This window comes from Asparagus officinalis, chromosome 7, assembly GCF_001876935.1.
Source record: "Asparagus officinalis chromosome 7, Aspof.V1, whole genome shotgun sequence".
NCBI classification, from domain to species: Eukaryota; Viridiplantae; Streptophyta; class Magnoliopsida; order Asparagales; family Asparagaceae; genus Asparagus; species Asparagus officinalis.
In genome coordinates this window covers 118,286,657-118,307,216 of record NC_033800.1, presented here as the reverse complement: position 1 = coordinate 118,307,216, position 20,560 = coordinate 118,286,657, and the positions used below count along the sequence as shown (strand labels likewise).

The following is a 20,560-nucleotide window of genomic DNA, read 5'->3' as shown; positions in this document are numbered from 1 at the left end:
GAGACACCCAAAGGTGTCTCGAACATTGTGAAGCTGTTTTCACCATGATCTGATTCGAATCTGAAGAATCTTAAAAGATAAAAGTTGTAGATCTTTTCGTTATCTTTCCAACACAACTTGAATCACTTGATTCCGAGGTCGGATGAAAGAATTAGAGCCGAAATACTGAAGAGGGTACAAACTGTCTCTCACACGTGCGAGACACCCCGAACTGTCTCGCACTTGGGACGTGTTTTTGACGGTTTTCGATCGGTTTTAACCGCCCGGACCTTCTGGAAGCCTATAAATACAGCCTCTAGAGCCTTATTTTTTCAGATCTGGATTTTTGGAGAATTGGCGAAGCCCTGCCGGATTGAAGATTGATCAAGTTCTTCAACACAGGAGAGAAAGCTTCTTCAGATCTGCACCGCCCGCATCCGATCCTTAGAATTATCCCGTTGTGATAATTCTAAGAAGAGCAATTATCTCGTCGTTGCCGAGATAAGCGCTTCTGCTTTTAGATTCCTTCGCGGATCGACGGAGTTTCGGATCTAATCTGATTGTCAGGTAGTCCACGGATATCGACATCCCCGTCACCGGCTAAAGACCCACGCAAGCAAGAGACGACGAACGGATCTTGCGTTATTTTCGAAAAGTTATAATCTTTCATTTTTCTTATTCTTTTATTGAATATTTTGAATTCTTTGTAAGCAAATCATATTATAATGAATTCGACAATGAAGGCAACTTTTTCCGAAAACAAACTGGCGACCACACTGTGATTTCCGAACACTCTTTTGCTGAGACGAGATTCGATCACTTTGTTTGATCAATCTTTCCTCACAAAATTCCCATTGGTGTTTGAAAACTCACAGTCTTCCACCACAAAGTCCCCCACCGATCAGACTAATTGACAGTGAGACCACCAAAATTCCTTTCGGTTGAATCCACTCAAACTCCTATGTGTTTGTACACTCAACATTCCCATTGTTAAATTCCGGACATAATGCTTGGAATTTTGATCTGTCAATCTTTGACGAATTGTCAAACCCCTTCGTGTTAAGTCCTTATCACTTGACACTAAGAACCCCATCTGAGTGATTTGTACAAGTCAACACCCCCACTATAATTTGTACTCCCACTCCCATTTGGTCAAACCTTCTTACAGTTAGGACCACAACCAAAATCTCCTCTCGATTCCTCTAATTAACGAGAGATCCACAAATCGAGTGATCAAACATTCCTACAGTTAGGGTCATCTCAAACTCCTGCTTGGTCAAACCTTTCTACAGTTAGGACCGAAACCACAATTCATTCTCGATAAACGAGAAATTCATCTTTAGTTCGGTAATCAAACCTTCCGACAGTTAGGGTTATCTGAATCTTTTCGATTCTCGGAGTGGAGATCCCACTCTTAATTTCACCTTTCCGGATTCTGGGGGTGGAGATCCCACCCCGAGTCTCCTTTCCAGCTGAAGATAGAATATAAAATTCTTCTTCAGTGTCTCCCATTTCGGGTTCGTCTGTGCCCCAAGAGAAGACACCACCTTTTTCAACTCCCAAGATCTGTGCCTCACAGGTACGGGGAATTTTATCCCGAATCCTAAGTAGGGATAAGTCAATACCTAACACATGTTGCCGGTTTAGTCTTTCATCGATTGAAGAAGATATCAGAATTCCAGTCTGCGGAATTTTATCCCGAATCCTAAGAAGGGATAAGTCAACGCCTAATACGCGTTGCCGGTTAGTGCTTAACCGTAAAAAGAACAAAAACCTACATATTCAATATTGTGGCAGGTTGTTATTAATAACACCAAAATCCGTCATTCACACGCATGGGGAATTTTATCTTGAATCCTAAGTAGGGATAAGTCAACGCCTAACACGCGTTGCCGGTTTAGTCTTTCTCCGATTAAAGAAGACACCAGAATTCCAGTCTGGGGAATTTTATCCCGAATCCTAAGAAGGGATAAGTCAACGCCTAATACGCGTTGCCGGTTAGTGCTTAACCGTAAAAAGGACAAAAGCCTACATATTTAATATTGTGGCAGGTTGTTATTAATAACACCAAAATCCGTGCTTCACACGCACGGGGAATTTTATCTTGAATCCTAAGTAGGGATAAGTCAACGCCTAACACGCGTTGCCGGTTTAGTCTTTCTCCGATTAAAGAAGACACCAGAATTCCAGTCTGGGGAATTTTATCCCGAATCCTAAGAAGGGATAAGTCAACGCCTAATACGCGTTGCCGGTTAGTGCTTAACCGTAAAAAGGACAAAAGCCTACATATTTAATATTGTGGCAGGTTGTTATTAATAACACCATAATCCGTGCTTCACACGCACGGGGAGTTTTATCCTGAATCCTAATCAGGGGTAAGCCAACGCCTAACACGGGTTGCCGGTTTAGTCTTTCTCCGATTGAAGAAGACACCAGAATTCCAGTCTGGGGAATTTTATCCTGAAACCTAAGGAGGGATACGTTAGCGTCTAACACACGTTGCCGGGTAGCCTATTCCCGTAACAATGGCGAAGTCTACGTAAGAGATAAGTCTACGCCTAACACGCGTTGCCGGTTTAGTCTTTCACCAATTGAAGAAGACACCAGAATTCCAGTCTGGGGAATTTTATCCCGAATCCTAAGAAGGGATAAGTCAACGCCTAATACGCGTTGCCGGTTAGTGCTTAACCGTAAAAAGGACAAAAGCCTACATATTTAATATTGTGGCAGGTTGTTATTAATAACACCAAAATCCGTGCTTCACACGCACGGGGAATTTTATCTTGAATCCTAAGTAGGGATAAGTCAACGCCTAACACGCGTTGCCGGTTTAGTCTTTCTCCGATTGAAGAAGACACCAGAATTCCAGTCTGGGGAATTTTATCCTGAAACCTAAGGAGGGATACGTTAGCGTCTAACACACGTTGCCGGGTAGCCTATTCCCGTAACAATGGCGAAGTCTACGTATTCGAAGTCGTAGCATCAAGTCTAAGGGAGTTCATTCCTTTAGCACAACGTCACATGCGGAACGGGCTTAAAACAATCCGCATGTAAGCCCGATTCAAACGGTAATCGGTAAGAGCACGTCAAATCTAACACGCGTTGCCGGGTAGTCTATTCCCGTGAGAAAGACGAAGTCTACGTATTCAATGTCGTAGCATTAAAAGAGTTAACTCTTTTAGCACAACGTTATGTGCAGAACGGATCTAAACAATCTGCATGCTAGCCCGACTCAAACGGTAGTCGGTAAAGGCTCATCAAACCCGTTGATGGCTGAGAATTTGCCAAAAATTCTATAAGTGCGAGTCATTGATGCATCAGCTCTGTTAGTTGGTCTCGTGACTCGATTATCCAACAACATTAAGATAAGATCCACACATGCAGATGAATCAGCTTTAACAGTTGGTCCTGCAGCCCCGACACTTGGGACCACCATGCTCCAATACCTTAAGAGCTTAAACTGTGTATACTCCAGTAAACGTACGAGTATAAACTGTGGCAACGTATGACAATTTAAACCCTAAGGTTAACGCCGGTCAACGCGTAACCCTAGGTCAACGCCAGTCGTTGCGGTCAAAAAAGTCAACGCACGACGTTCAAAACCCTAAGGTCAACGCCGGTCAACGCGTAACCCGAGGTCAACGCCAGTCAACGCGTTGCGATCAAAAAGTCAACGCGAGTCAATATATCATGACGGAGGTAGTCAGTTCAAAGTCAACTCAACGACGCGAGCCAAACTCAACTCACCAGTGGTAGACTCGAGACTCCGACGACGGCCAAGCGATAAACGCAGCGCCGGAAGGACTTCGGCTATTCGTCAAAGCATTGAATAGACTGAAAATCAAAGGAGCCAAGAGTTGAAGCTAACTACAGGTCCTTTACACCGATAGAAGGCTGGACTAATCATATCCAAAGTATTACATCCTCTTCTATAAAAGAAACGAGTCTGGAACGCTTTGGAGGGGGTATCTGTAGACATTGAAAATTGCCTATAGGTCTCCACGAACCGCTCAGCGTTAAGAAAAGACGATGAAAGTCACTATCTGGTTCAGAGAAGCTTGATTGATGTCGGTGAACGTTTGAAGTAAATCGACGAACTACGTAAAATAACGGAATTTCAGAATGACGAAGACACGAACTGATCGGGAACCTCGTGTCGTTCACAAACGACGAAATACCCTTCGTGTCTCATTTATTCCACAGATGATCTAATCATTGGAGCTTATAGAACTCCTCGTCGGCTTTCCAACGCACTTTGAATCGCTCAAATCCGAGTTCGGATGAAGAAGTTACGGCGAAAACGAACAAACGTGCATGACGGAGCGTCTCAGCTTGAGTTGAGACACCCTGAGGTATCTCGGCCCAACCGAGACACCCCAAGGTGTCTCGGCCAAGGCCGAGACACCCAAGGGTGTCTCGGTTCACGCCGAGACACCCAAGGGTGTCTCGGCTTGAGCCGAAACACCCAAAGGTGTCTCGGACTTTGTGGAGCTGTTTTGACCATGATTCGTTTTGAATCTGAAGAAACTCAAAACATGAAAGTTGTAGATATGGAAGTTATGACTAAAATAGCCGAGACACCCAAAGGTGTCTCGGACCTGGCCGAGACACTCATAAGTGTCTCGGACCTTGTGGAGCTGTTTTGACCATGATTAGTTTTGAATCTGAAGAAACGTAAAACATGAAAGTTGTAGATATTTTTGTCAGCTTTCCAACCCATCTTGAATCAGGTTATTTGGAGGTCATATGAGGAAGTTATGACCAAAATAGCCGAGACACCCAAAGGTGTCTCGGACCTGGCCGAGACACCCAAAGGTGTCTCGGACCTTGTGAAGCTGTTTTCACCATGATCCGATTCGAATCTGAAGAATATTAAAAGATAAAAGTTGTAGATCTTTTCGTTATCTTTCCAACACAACTTGAATCACCTGATTCCGAGGTCGGATGAAAGAATTAGAGCCGAAATACTGAAGAGGATACAAACTGTCTCTCACATGTGCGAGACACCCCGAACTGTCTCGCACTTGGGACATGTTTTTGACGGTTTTTGATCGGTTTTAACCGTCCGGACCTCCTGGAAGCCTATAAATACAGCCCATGGAGCCTCATTTTTTCAGATCTGGATTTTTGGAGAATTGGCGAAGCCCTGCCGGATTGAAGATTGATCAAGTTCTTCAGCACAGGAGAGAAAGCTTCTTCAGATCTGCACCGCCCGCATCCGATCCTTAGAATTATCCCGTTGTGATAATTCTAAGAAGAGCAATTATCTCGTCGTTGCCGAGATAAGCGCTTCTGCTTTTAGATTCCTTCGCGGATCGACGGAGTTTCGGATCTAATCTGATTGTCAGGTAGTCCACGGATATCGACATCCCCGTCACCGGCTAAAGACCCACGCAAGCAAGAGACGACGAACGGATCTTGCGTTATTTTCGAAAAGTTATAATCTTTCATTTTTCTTATTCTTTTATTGAATATTTTGAATTCTTTGTAAGCAAATCATATTATAATGAATTCGACAATGAAGGCAACTTTTTCCGAAAACAAACTGGCGACCACACTGTGATTTCCGAACACTCTTTTGCTGAGACGAGATTCGATCACTTTGTTTGATCAATCTTTCCTCACAAAAGTTTCGGATCTAATCTGATTGTCAGGTAGTCCACGGATATCGACATCCCCGTCACCGGCTAAAGACCCACACAAGCAAGAGACGACGAACGGATCTTGCGTTATTTTTGAAAAGTTGTAATCTTTCATTTTTCTTATTCTTTTATTGAATATTTTGAATTCTTTGTAAGCAAATCATAAATTCCCATTGGTGTTTGAAAACTCACAGTCTTCCACCACAAAGTCCCCCACCGATCAGACTAATTGACAGTGAGACCACCAAAATTCCTTTCGGTTGAATCCACTCAAACTCCTATGTGTTTGTACACTCAACATTCCCATTTCTTTCATTTTTCTTATTCTTTTATTGAATATTTTGAATTCTTTGTAAGCAAATCATATTATAATGAATTTGACAATGAAGGCAACTTTTTCCGAAAACAGAGATCATCAATCTTGTTTGGGCTTCAATCTACATCCCTCCACTCTTGTTTTAGAGAAGCTTTCTTAAACTCTTTATCTGGCTTGTTTATACTTAATTTGTCATATTTATTTTGCTATATTAAATTGAGTTTAGACTTGTTTTGATTTATCTCTTTGTTCACACACAACCTATTGAGCTTATTGTATTTACATTCATAGTATTATTTGAGGTGTGGGATTGTGACATTGAGTGTGAGCCTATATTGAGTTCTCATCTATTGCAGAGAACAAATTTGTTGTATTCGTGCCTAATTGTGAGTGTGATCTCGTGGAGATCAATTGTGTGGTTGTGAAGTTTTTGGTTAGCTAGAAAATCGTATTGTGAGGTGTAAACGTTATTCGGATGAGCGTAGAAAACCCGATTGTGATAGTGGATTAACGTAGGATGGAAGGTCCGAACTCCGTGATCATATTGTGTGTTTGTATTATTTATATCGCTCTATCAAAATTGTATCTTTAATTTAGATTGTTCACCCTTGTGTTAATTTATATATCCTTGCATATATTTCATCATATACCTCTTTGCTAGGATATATCTCTTTATTCATATTGTATACTCTTGCTCATATCATATTGTATATCTATCTTGCAAGAATAATTCTTTAGTAAGGTTTAATTGACATAAAGTCGGATTAGATTAGCATAAGACCCTAATCACCCTCCCCCCCTCTAGGGTCTAACAATTGGTATCAGAGCTTAGTACTCTTCGATTTAAGGTCTAATCGTCTTGAGTTAAAAATCCAAGTTATCTTTTTGTGCTAATTTTGTTTTGATTGCATTTGTCTTGCTTGCACTATATATAAAACCCTTTTTAAAACCCTTTTTAAAACCCTTTTTAACAATTGGTATTAGATTGCATTTGTCTTGCTAATTTTGTGCTAATCCATGTTTGAAAGTTGATTTTCTGATTTTAAAACCCTTTTTAAAAATATCAAATAAATTCTGAAAAATATAAAACTTTGGAGAATGATTATAGACATGACAATAAACATGCTACAAAAACTAGTTTTCAAATAGAACCTCCCAAAAGAGAAATATTATTATTTTACAAAATAGTCCAAAACATGAAAATGTGAACACATGAGTTTTGACATTTTAGCTTAACCATGTTTTGTAACATTACAAAATGATTTTGTAGACTTAATAAAAGATGTATATGATTATTGTTAAGTCCATAAACTAAGAAAATAATATTTTCACAAATATAATAGAATATGAAACATATGAGTATGTATATGAAAATATATTTGTTTCATATCTATGTATATATATAAGGAAACCAATATAATGTGTGTGTATATATGATTGAGGTTAAAGTACCAACACACATAATATAAACCTAAACTAATGTTACCCAAGCTTGATCTTGATCTTCAATAAGCTTGACTTGGTACACATTGCGGATGAAGCTAGAACTTGGATCTTCAACTTGAATTGCATAGGCTTCACCCACTATTCCGCCAACCTCCATTTGATATGATCGTTATGGCGCAATCCATCCAACCTCCAACATATTGTTTGCCTATAATAAATATAAAACACAAACACTAGATAAATAATATTAGAGGTAAATTATTTGTAAATCATCATCAAAATAAGAAGGTCAACAATCTCCCCCTTTTTTATGATGACAAACAATTTACAAAAATGATATATGCATGAAAGGAAATGAATATACAAAGTATAATATATCATGCATATAAACAAGAAAGAATATACTCACAATATTTCTCCCTCTTTGACAACATCAAAAAGGGGAAAACCATATAGATGAAAGAGAGCGAAAGCTCCCCCTATCAATATGCATGAGTGGGTATAACACAAAAAAATATATAGGGATTGCTCCCCTTATCAAAATACCATATGAATGTATGAAATGAATGCTAAGACATACATATGTGAGAAAGCATAGATTAAAAACATGTTAAACATAACTCACATACAAAAAAGATAATGAGAACACATATAAATATAAAGCATAGATTAAAAACATGTTAAACATAACTCACATACAAAAAAGATAATGAGAACACATATAAATATGTTAATATGAAAGAAGTGTCTCATTACACAATTTTAAAAACATAGTGTATAAAAATAGATTTATGAAATCAAAAGATAGAACATAAGAATCATGCAAAAAGTTTTTAAATCAACCAAATGAAATCATAAATCAAAGTGTAAATCCAAAAACAATGTTTGATCAATAAAGAAAATTTTCTTTGTAGGACTTGATCAAACCACTCATAGAATACATTATAAGGCATATTTGAAATTTGAATCATCTATTTGTACTTATATAATGAATTCAGAAGAACAAATCAAAGAAAATTTTTCATAGTTCAAAAGTAACATACAAGAATTATGAACTATGGATTTTAAAAAATCATTTTTAAGAGTATAAAACCAAACTATCATTGATTTTTAAAAATCAAGAGAGGCAACCATATCTAGCTCTTGAGCTAGTAACAACCCATATAAATATTTAAGCACCCAGTAAACATGATTTGGGAATAACCACCCAATAAACCCGGAGGGTTATATAAATACAAACCTCTCATCAAAACAAAACCAATAGTCATAAAAACAAAAGAATTTGACCAATAAAAGGAATTGTTTTCATAAAAGTTTAAAATATATTTTTCAAAACCAAGAAAAAGAAAAATAAAAGTACTAAAATTCTTGGCTTAAAAATTATTTTGGCACCCAAGTATTCTTGGTGCCGGTTTGTTTAGGGACATGGCCCCTATCATTAAAGCTCAAAGCCCTAGGGTTATGAACCCTCTTGTGCACATATGGTGTACTAACACGGTCAAAATAATATTCATTCAAATGACCATTCCGATTGTAATTTGTGCAATAAAAGAGATCCATTTGTTTTTGTGGACCATTAGCTCATACACGAGTAACATTTGCAAACATAGATGGTCTTTTACAATTATTTTGCAAATGTGAAATATTTTGAAACAATGTTGGTCTACTTGAAATATTTTGCGATTTAGAAACTTTTCGTAAATCAAAACAAAACTTAGCTAAGTGACCAACTCTACCACAAAAATCACAATGATATGTACATGTGATGAAGAGACTTGATGAGATGCACAAGGAGCATTGACATTTTTATGCTTGTGTGCATCATAGCAAAATTTAGCTAAATGACCTTTACGACCACAAATGGAGCACTTGTAAACTTTGCTATACAAATGTGCATAGTGTGTAGGTGATTTATAAGTTATAGCACTAGATTTAGCACACTTGTCCATAAGTTTCTTATGATTACTAATGCATGTGTTAAAAGTTGAATTTAAGCATGATATACGGTTTTTCACAAGATTTAATTTATTATTGGTCACAACATCATTGATAATAGAAGTAGAGCATGTATGGTTATTCTTAAAAGAATCAAATTCATTTCTAATACATTCTACTTCTAGCATGACATCTTTATTAGCATGAGTTAAGCTAGAAATGGATGAAGTTAATTTTTCATTTTCTAATTTTAACATATCATTAATTTTTTTAAGAGCAACATTTTCTTGAGAAATGATATCAAAATTGGAGGCTAGCTTCTCATGATCGGATTTTAAACTAACATGCTTGCTTTTGAGATCAATAAAATTATTTTACAATTTAGTGTAGGCATGCGATAATTTCTTATATGCACAAGCGAGTTCATCAATAGATAAATTATTATCGGAATTAGAATCGCTTACTACATAAGAATTATCTTGTGGCCATGTGCATGATGCTCCACATGAACTTGAAGAAGAATCCTCCAAAGCTTATCGGATTGCCTCCAAGTCCCCTTGATGTGCTTTAATAAATTTCCAAAGTTTGTAAGCACTATCAAAATGAACAAATTTGTTAGAAAAGGATGAGTTAAAAGCATTAAGCAAAAATTCTAACAAAAGCTTGTTCATTGTAAACATTTTATTATCATGATCGCTCCACTTGGATTTCTCTAATGTGGGCACAATGTAAGCACAATCAATAACTTCCCATAAGTCAATATTTCTAGATTCAACAAATATTTTAAATTTAGAGCACCATTGAGCATAAGGGAAATTTCTATATTTTGGAGCAATATTTGGATTATAGCCTAAACGAAATACATTTATATTCATGATATATATGTGAATATATGCAAGCAAGACAAATGTAATCATAACTAGATTAGCACAAATAAGATAACTTGGATCTTTAACTCAATGCGATTAGTCCTTAAATCAAAGAGCACCAAGCTCTGATACCAATTGTTAGACCCTAGGGGGGTGATTAGGTCTTATGCTAATCTAATCCGATTTTATGCCAATTAAAACTAATTAGCAAGTTATCCTAGCAAGTATGAAATACAACAAGATATGTGAGCTAGGATAAGCAATATGAATAATGAGATATATCCTATATGATAAAAATATATGCAAGGATATATAAACTAACACAAGGGTGAAATAAACAATCTACCAAAGTGATAGGGCAATATGAAGTGCAATACACAAAAGCAATATAAGATATGAATACAAGAATAAGAATGCCAATGCAATCACAAACAAAACGATATGATTACGGAGTTCGGTCTAACCACTCGACCTAGGTCACTGCTCCTCACCTCGAGGAGATCTCCACTATCACAACCGGATTTTCTACATTCACCCGAATAACGTTTACACCTCACACTACGGTTTTCTAGTTAACCGAAAACTTTACAATCAACACTCTTGCAATCACACTCTACACCCTCCCAAGTGTTGAACTAGACGTGTCCCCCTCAAGTGCTCGGATATAACATCTCCCTAGGTTTGTCAACCGACGCCACTCCTCTTAGGACGATCCCCGACTCTCGCCACACACTTCTCTCGGTATACAAGTGTATTACAAAGTGAATCTCATAATAAACACAATACAAATTGTTTGTTCTCTACAATGGATGAGAACGAATTATAAGCTCACTCTCTAAGTTACATAATCCCACAATCCAATTATACTATGAATGTAAATACAATAAGATCAATGATTGTGTATGTGTAAACAAAGAGAATAAAATCAACTAAACTCAATATGAACACTAGCTTAATAAAATGATAATCAAACAATATAAAATATAAAGCTAGATTGAGTTTAGAAAAATTCTCAATAGATCAAGAGTGGAAGGAGAAGAGTTGGATGCTCAAACACTAATAGATGATCTCCTCAAGCTCTTGTGAAATTGATTTCACAAACTTAAACTCTCAAATACTTAAAAGCTTCTTAAACAAACTTAAACAACACTTAAACCATTGTTAAAACTCTTGTTTAAAAAACTTCTTGGATTTCTTATGAGAACTGAGATCAATGGGGTATTTATAACATCCCAAAACCTCAGCCAAAAGCCCAACAGAAATGACCAAAAAACCAACAGAATCGAAAATCAGATTCTATACAAAATGACTGTTGGAGTGAACGGCGGTCGATCGCGAGCCACTTTCGAGGCTCAGAAAATTCTAAAAACTTTGACGGTCGACCGTGGCGGTCGACCGTGGGAATTTTTGACCTGACGATCGACCATGGTGGTTGACCGTAAAAGTTACTGTTGGCTCCGCAGGTTAAAAACAAAGGCGCGGTCGACCGTGGCGGTCGACCGTAAACTGACATATGAGAAAACAGGTTTGAAAGTTGATTTTCTGATTTTAAAACCCTTTTTAAAAATATCAAATAAATTCCAAAAAAAAAACAGGTTTGAAAGTTGATTTTCTGATTTTAAAACCCTTTTTAAAAATATCAAATAAATTCCAAAAAATATAAAACTTTGGAAAATGATTGTAGACATGATAATAAATATGTTACAAAAATTGGTTTTCAAAAAGGACCTCCCAAAAGAGAAATATTATTATTTTGTAAAATAGTCCAAAACATAAAAATGTGAACACATGAGTTTTGACATTTTAGCTTAACCATGTTTTGAAACATTACAAAATGATTTTATAGACTTAATAAAAGATGTATATGATTATTGTTAAGTCTATAAACCAAGAAAATAATATTTTCACAAAAATACTTGTTTTGCAAACTTTCAAAACAATAAACATGATTTCATTGAACTATATAAAATTGATATTGATGAAATCATATGTAAGTATATAAACATGAAACAAAAATGTATTTTCCAATTATATTCAATTGTTTCATATTTAAACTTGAAAAACCAAAAGAATAAATATGAAAGATGTAATTTTATATTTATATAAACTTGGAAACAAAAACATGTATGTATACATATACCTATATATACCAAAACTAAATTGTGTGTATACTCTTGTGACATATGGTGTACCTACACGGTCAAAATAATATTTTCATTCAAATGGGAGCCGATTCCGATTTGTAAGTTTTGTGCCAATAAGAGATTCATTTGTTTTTGTGGGTACCATAGCTTCATACTACGAGTAAATTTGCAAACATTAGATGGTTCTTTTACAACTTATTTTGCGCAAAATGTGAAATATTTGAAACATGTTGGTCTACTTGAAATATTTTTGCGATTTTTAGAAATTTTTCGTAAATCAAAAACAAACTTAGCTATCAGTGACCAACTCTACCACAAAATCACAATGATACACCAATTAGCATGCTTATGATGAACAATGGGCGTGCATGTGTGTGTACATGTGATGAGAGAACATTGATGAGATGCCACAAGGGAGCATTGACATTTTATTGCTTGTGTGCATCATAGCAAAAATTTAGCTAAATGACCTTTACGACACCAAATGGGTAGCCACTTGTAAACCTTTGCTATACAAATGTGCATAATAGTGTGTAGGTGATTATAAGTTATAGCCATAGATTTTTACACACTGTCATAAGTTTCTTAGTCTACTAATGCATGTGTTTAAAGTGATAAGCATGATATACGGTTTTCACAAGATTTAATTTATTATTATGGTCACAACATTCAATTGATATAGAAGTAGAGATGTATGGTCTTTTCTTAAAAGAATCAAATTCTTTCTAATACATTCTCTTCTTAGCATTGACATCTTTATTAGCATGGTTAAGCTAGATGGATGATATGTTAATTTTTCATTTATCTAATTTTAACATTATCCATTTAATTTTTTTAAGAGCAACATTTTCTTGAGAATGATATCAAAATTGGTCAGGCTAGTTCTCATTGATCGGATTTAAACTAACATGCTTGCTTTTTGAGATCAATAAAATTTTTTACGAATTAGTGTAGGCATGCGATAATTTCTTATTGCACAAGCGAGTTCATCAATAGCATAAATTTTTATCGGAATTAGAATCGCTTACTACATAAAGAATTATCTTTGTGGCCATGTGCATGATGTCCACTATGAACTTGAGAAGAAATCCCTCCAAAGCTTATCGGATTGCCTCCAAGTCCCCTGGGTTCATAACCCTAGGGCTTTGAGCTTAAAATATATGAGTCATGTCTCTAAATCTCTTGGTACGATGAATTTTTGGGTACCAAAACAAATTTGATTTTTAAACTAAGAATTTTAGTATTTTTCTTTTGCCTTTTCTTGGTTTTGAAAATTATACTTTAAATTTTTGAACATGAAAATAATTCTTTTTATTGCTCAAATTCTTTTATTTTCATGATTATTGGTTTTGTTTTGATGAGAGGTTTGTGTTTATATAACCCCCCGGGTTTATTGTGCGTTTATTCCCAAATCTTGTTTACCGGGTACTAAAAGTCCTTATATGGGTTTGAACAAACTTAAGAGCTTGATATATTATTGACTCTCTTGCATTTCTTTTGTTAAAAATATGTTTTGATTTGTTGCTTTGAATTCATTATATAACACAATCAAATATGCTTTATAATGTATTCAATGAGTGATTTGATCAAGTCTTACAAAGAAAGTTTTCTTTATTGATCAAACATCGTTTTTGGATATAAATATCGATTTATGATTTCATTTCAGTGATTTGTTTTTATTTGAAAATTTTTTCTCATTATTCTCATGTTTTTTTATTCTTTTTGATTTCATAAATCCATACATTATTATGATTTATTTTGAAAATATCATTTCTTGATTTTGTTTCCTTGTCCCCCTACCTATAAGCAAATTATTTTCCTTCATGGATCCTCCTTCATAAATTTTTTTAAATGATGTCTTTTTGGATCCTCATTTTATCTCTTTGGGGGCAAGAATGATAAATGTTTGGTTTGTATATATACATCTTGAAATCTTCGTAACACCCTTCATGATGTTATATATACATATGTGTTATATGTGAGTTGTATTTAGCATATCTTATATCTATGCTTACTCACATATGTGCGCCTTGATCTTTATTGCATATATTCCATAAGGTATTTTGATAGGGGGAGTCTTCCCTTTTCTATTATTATTTTTATACTCACACATGCATATTGATAGGGGGAGCTTTCGCTCTCTTCATTCTTTTATTTTTTTCCTTTTTTGATGTTATCAAAGAGGGAGAAATATTATGAGTATATTCTTTTTATTTATATGCATGATAATTATAATATTGTATATTCATTTCATTTCATGCATATATCCGTTTTGTAAATTGTTTGTCATCATCAAAAAGGGAGAGATGGTTGGCCTCTTTGTTTTGATGATGATTAACAAATATTTTACTACTAATGTTGTTTATCTAGTGTTTGTGTTTATCTATTTATTATAGACAAACAACACGTTGGAGGATGGATGAAATTGCGTATTCACGATCATATCCAATGGAGGTTGGCGGAATAGTGGAGTGAAGTAATACAATTCAAGTTAAAGATTCAAGTTCAAGCTTCATCCACGAATTTACCAAGTCAAGCATATTGAAGACCAATCAAGCTTGGGTAAATTAGTTTAGCCTTTATACTTGTGTTTTAATACTTTGAGCTCAATATCACACATACACACAATTCTTGATTCTGAGTAATTTTGACAAAATATTGAGTTATTGGTTTGTGGACTTAACAATCATTGTATCCATATTTCATTAAGTCTATGAAATCATTTAAAAAGGTTTCAAAATATTGTTTAACTCAATAGTCAAAAATCAAGAAGTTTATGTACACATGTATTTACAAGTTTTGCAAAATACATGAGTTTTTACAAATGAGAAATTCACTTTGAGAAATTCTTTTTCTAACATGTTTAATTTTCATGTTTATAAATATTTCCCAAAATTTTATCAATTTTGGAATTAATTTGCTATGTTTAATTGAATTTACAAAATCAAGTTTTAAATAAGTTCATATTTGTGCACATGTTCGTGCATGTTTTTGCAAAACAGATGCATTTTCAAAATTGGGAAATGAGATTTGAAAATTTTCTTTGTTTACATGTTTATCATCATATATAAAAATATTTCCTCAATTTTTACTAATTTTGGAGTTGTTTTGTTATTTTTAATTGAATTTACAAAACCGAGTTTTCAGCAGTTTTTTCAGAAACTATATATCTATGTTCAAACATTTATTTCTCTCAACTGGAAAATGATATTTCAGAAATTCTTTCTCTAACATGTTTATCTACATGTCTAAAATCTTCTCTCAATATTTCATGATTTTTTTAAGTTTATTTATATTTTTAATTGATTTTATAAAATCAGATACGCAGATTTCCAGATTTTAGAAACTGTCAGTTTTCACGGTCGACCGCTACAGTCGACCGTGCTACAGTGCGGTCGACCGCCTGTAATCCAGAGAGCAGTTTTGTAGTTTTACTTCTCGCGGTCGACCACCACGGTCGATCGTCAATGTTACCGTTGCATAGTAACGGTAACTTGCTGAATTTTATCTTTTAGTGGGTTTTTTAGGGTTTTTGGGGTTGTTTTCTTCTACCATATATATATCCCATTGCATTTATTATTTGATAATCCAAAAGAATGTTTTAAAAGAGTTTAACAAGGGTTTAAGCTTGTTTTGTGTTTGTTTAAAAGAGTGTTTAATTTAAAAGAGTTTAACAAGGGTTTAAGCTTGTTTTGTGTTTGTTTAAAAGAGTGTTTAAGAGTTTGTTTGTGAAGAGAATTTCACAAGAGTTTGAGGAGATCATCAATCTTGTTTGGGCTTCAATCTACATTCATCCACTCTTGTTTTAGAGAAGTTTTCTTAAACTCTTTATCTGGCTTGTTTATGCTTAATTTGTCATATTTATTTTGCTAGATTAAATTGAGTTTAGACTTGTTTTGATTTATCTCTTTGTTCACACACAACCTATTGAGCTTATTGTATTTATATTCATAGTATTATTTGGGGTGTGGGATTGTGACATTGAGTGTGAGCCTACATTGAGTTCTCATCTATTATAGAGAACAAATTTGTTGCATTCATGCCTAATTGTGAGTGTGATCTTGTGGAGATCAATTGTGTAGTTCTGAAGTTTTCGGTTAGCTAGAAAACCGTATTGTGAGGTGTAAACGTTATTCGGATGAGTGTAGAAAACCCGATTGTGATAGTGGATTTCTCCCCTGGAGTGGGGAGCGGAGATGTAGGACGGAAGGTCCGAACTCCGTGATCATATTGTGTGTTTGCATTGTTTATATTGCCCTATCAAAATTGTATCTTTAGTTTAGATTGTTCGCCATTGTGTTAGTTTATATATCCTTGCATATATTTTATCATATACCTCTTTGCTAGGATATATCTATTTATTCATATTGCATATTCTTGCTCATATCATATTGTATATCTATCTTGCATGAATAATTCTTTAGTAAGTTTTAATTGGCATAAAATCGGATTAAATTAGCATAAGACCCTAATCATCCCCTCTCTAGGGTTTAACACAGTCGACCCTATCGTCAAGGACGGCCCACCTAGTCCACTCGACCACTTATTTGGCAACTTATGAAGACGACTTGATGGACATTCCCTGCTGTCGACTAAGTTGAGGACTCGACCTCCGCCTCAAGCCTCTCCCTTAGAGCATATGTCAGCATCCTAGTCTACCACGGACAAGCCTTATCCAGAATCTAGCCTGACGATCTCCATGACTTGTCAGCTGCCCACGTGCCTTCTGCCACACTCTCAATCACTTCTGGAAAAATATGGAGACACCCTCTCCAGTGCCGAAGTGATTTCCCCTCTAGTCGCCAGCCGACACCTGTAAAGTGAGGGATGACTCAGCATGTCAGCGTGTCTTCTGCCACGCTCTCAATCACTTCCCGAAAAATGCGGAGACATACTCTCCCGTGCCGAAGTGACTTCCCGCCCCCAGCCGATACCTGTAAAGCAATGGATGACTCAGCATATCAGTGTGTCTTCTGCCACGCTCTTAATCACTTCCCTAAAAAATATAGAGACACCCCCTCCCGTACCGAATTAACTTCTCCTCCAGTCACCAACCAACACTTGTAAAGGGATGGATGACTTGGATCTTAGCCCGCACTTCACCACTACCTCCCTATGTAGGGCTAGAGGTGACCCATCTATCATCATGGCGGAGATATATACAGGTAGACTCCTAATCTCCCAATGGGGGGGGCAGAATCTAATGGAAAAGCTCTCTCTCTCTCTCTCTTTCTCTCTAAAGGAAAAGAACACACGATTCTTCGTTAATTCAGAGGAGCTCATACAGACCCTCTGAAATGGAACATTGCCTCCTCCAGAATCACATCGGTTCCTGACCTTCGCTTTGCCCACTCAGGTTTCACTAACTTGACTATCGGAGAAACCACAGGGGAACCGGTCTCTGCCCTCTCACAAGTTCTTCTTGTCTGTGCAGCGTGAGTTGACTCCTACATGTTAGAGATTCATAGTTTTATTTTAGTTTATCAGATGTACTTCTTTTCTTTTGTGGAACACACTTATATTTATTATTGGATATTTCTTTATCTTGTGTTTCTTGCATTATTACCTTTACTTTACCTGCTTTGTACCTACACTTGATCATTGTTTGATTTTACTAAAGAGATATAACTGTGATGATGGAACCTGTTGTTGCATAATGTTTGGTTGCATGGCAGGTTTGACATCATTGGGTTCACCTTGGACTGCAGATTTATGTGAAACTAGGGGCGTCACACACATGCAACATCACTTACCAATATATATAAGCTAAGAAATTACAACAATTTCCATAGTACTTTCATCTCCTTCTATATGTATGTGCCTTTATTATTTTCTTCTTATTAGATTAGATTAGATTATTTTAAAGTAATTAATTATATTGTATATTTAATCTTTTTTATATTAAGAAATAGCAATAATTTTTACAGCACTTTTATTTATTTTCTTCTTATTAGATTAGCTTAGATTATTTTAAAACAATTAATTATATTGTATGTATGATTTTTTTCAAAATAAAAATATAATAATTTTCATAGCACTTTCATCTCTTTCAATATGTATACGTCTTTATTATTTTCTTCTTATTAGATTAGATTATTTGATTAGATTAGATTGTTTAAAAATTATGAATTATGAAATTACAATAATTTTTACATCATTTTCATTTATTTTTTCTTATTAGATTAGATTAAATTACTTTAAAGTAATTAATTATATTGTATATTTGATCCTTTTTTTCCAGATCATAAAGTTTAAGTATATTATTATTATTTAAATAGATACTATTTGTATAAAAGTCAAAGAGAATCTCACACGTATCTGAGATCTTAATGCCAATTGTAATACTTGCATATATGTGTTTGTTAAAATAAATTTTATGTATAGGCTAAGCTTATATGATCCAACTTTAACAAATTAGATAATTTAATTTTTTTTTACATCCAAACTCTTCCACAAAATCAAAAGAGAGTAGCAATGCTATAGCTATATATATCCACATGACCACAAATATCTTGAAAATGAAAACTACACAAACAAAAACCATATTAATTACCCCCCACACACCCACTGTTTTCAAAACCAACCTTCTCCATCTTCACCTATAATATATCCACATATCCAAATTAAGCTTCTAGAGTTTTCCTCTCACCAACTACATCATTGATCAACTCTTATTTTTTCTTTGTACTTAAATTGTATAACATTCATTGTGATGAGGACTCACCTGAGTCCTCTGCCTGCTTTTAACGCACAATAAAAAATAATATACTAGACCTTGTAGTTAGTTAATAATGAGATCCTGTTATTATAAACAAATTAAGCAAAGATTAATAATTCTTAAGAATGTATTACGTTTCCCTAGTTTTCACTACAAACATGTTAGTTATTTATTCCTGGCTCCAAGAGATTTTCAAAATTACTCTTGAGAGTTACTTGCATTAAAAAAGTTATGTTAAAGGGCCTATACAGTCTACTTTTAGTTTAAAATTGTCAACATATTTTGTTTATGATGTATATTGGTTATTAGTAATAATATAATTTGATTGATCTAAATATATTCTAATATATTTCTCAACTCTTGCCTTGTCTTTTGCTCTCTATTATATACCAACCTGGTATCAAAAGTGATGTAAACGATGAAGACACTACTGTAAAATAACCAAGGAAAAAGATAAAGATTGAGAATGATTGATATATCGGCTCAACTAAATATAAAAAAAGAAGGAATAAATGATAATATTTTTTTAATATTTTATAGTAAAACTTAATTTTTTGAGTAAAATTAGGAATCTTTAGAAGTGATTTTCATGCAAAATTTTTAATATGCTTATGCCAATGATTTTGTCATATAAAATTATATATGTCATATAAAATTATACTAAAGTCATCATTAATCTTTAGTATTTATTTTTTTATTTTAAGTCTATCAATAGTTAAGATGTCTCGTAGTCTTGTGAAAAGTATGTGCTTTGTGCCGAGCTTATACAAACCATCTTAATATTAAATATTTGGTTATATTTTTATTAACACACCAACAAGATACCATTGTATTATTTTTCAAACTTAACACTACATTTAATGACTAAGATAAACAAATTGGAGATCGATAATTTGTTCCGATAAACAAATATATTACATGAAGTTTGATATAATTTAAAAAATAGATGTTGTGTATGCAAGTATATAAAAGTATATCGACCCCAGTTTTACACATAAATCTATTTCATAAATTATTTTAAAAAATATTTATATAAAATTTATGGGAAATGTAATAATTCATGTTTATAGATTTTAGCTCAAAATGAATCTGACTTATTTTATAGTAAGAAAATAAACAAAAAAACTTTGATATTTAACTACGTACATTGTAATTTGCAAGTGCACAAGAACTAGTCTACATAAATCTAAACTGTATTTGAAAACCACTTTATGATAGTGGGAATCCTATGTAGTGGTATTTCGTCCACGGAGATAAGGATAAACGGTCGAGATTTCGAGAATTTGATACCCGCCAATCAAAAAAAGACGGGGATATAAAAAGCACAGAGCCGAACAATTTGCAAAATTACTAAGCAAGTACAGCATTGTACAAAATCCGAGGGCAAAACAGAAAAGTTAACAAATCCGACGGCTATGATTCATTCATAGATCCCCAGCCCGTGCGCGCTTTTCTCGACGGACGCGATACGCACATCCCTGCCCTACTCCTCCAATCGCCGTCTCCTTAAA

At 34.7% G+C, this 20,560-nt stretch overlaps 1 long non-coding RNA gene across 1 annotated transcript in view; it reads left to right on the top strand.

Moving 5' to 3' along the window:
* The window catches only part of LOC109849380, a 45,379-nt gene extending 27,617 nt beyond the window's left edge, over window positions 1–17,762 (top strand). Inside the window, exon 4 of the long non-coding RNA XR_002249079.1 lies at window positions 17,688–17,762. This is a non-coding gene — a long non-coding RNA (uncharacterized LOC109849380). The remainder of the gene's footprint in view (window positions 1–17,687) is intronic.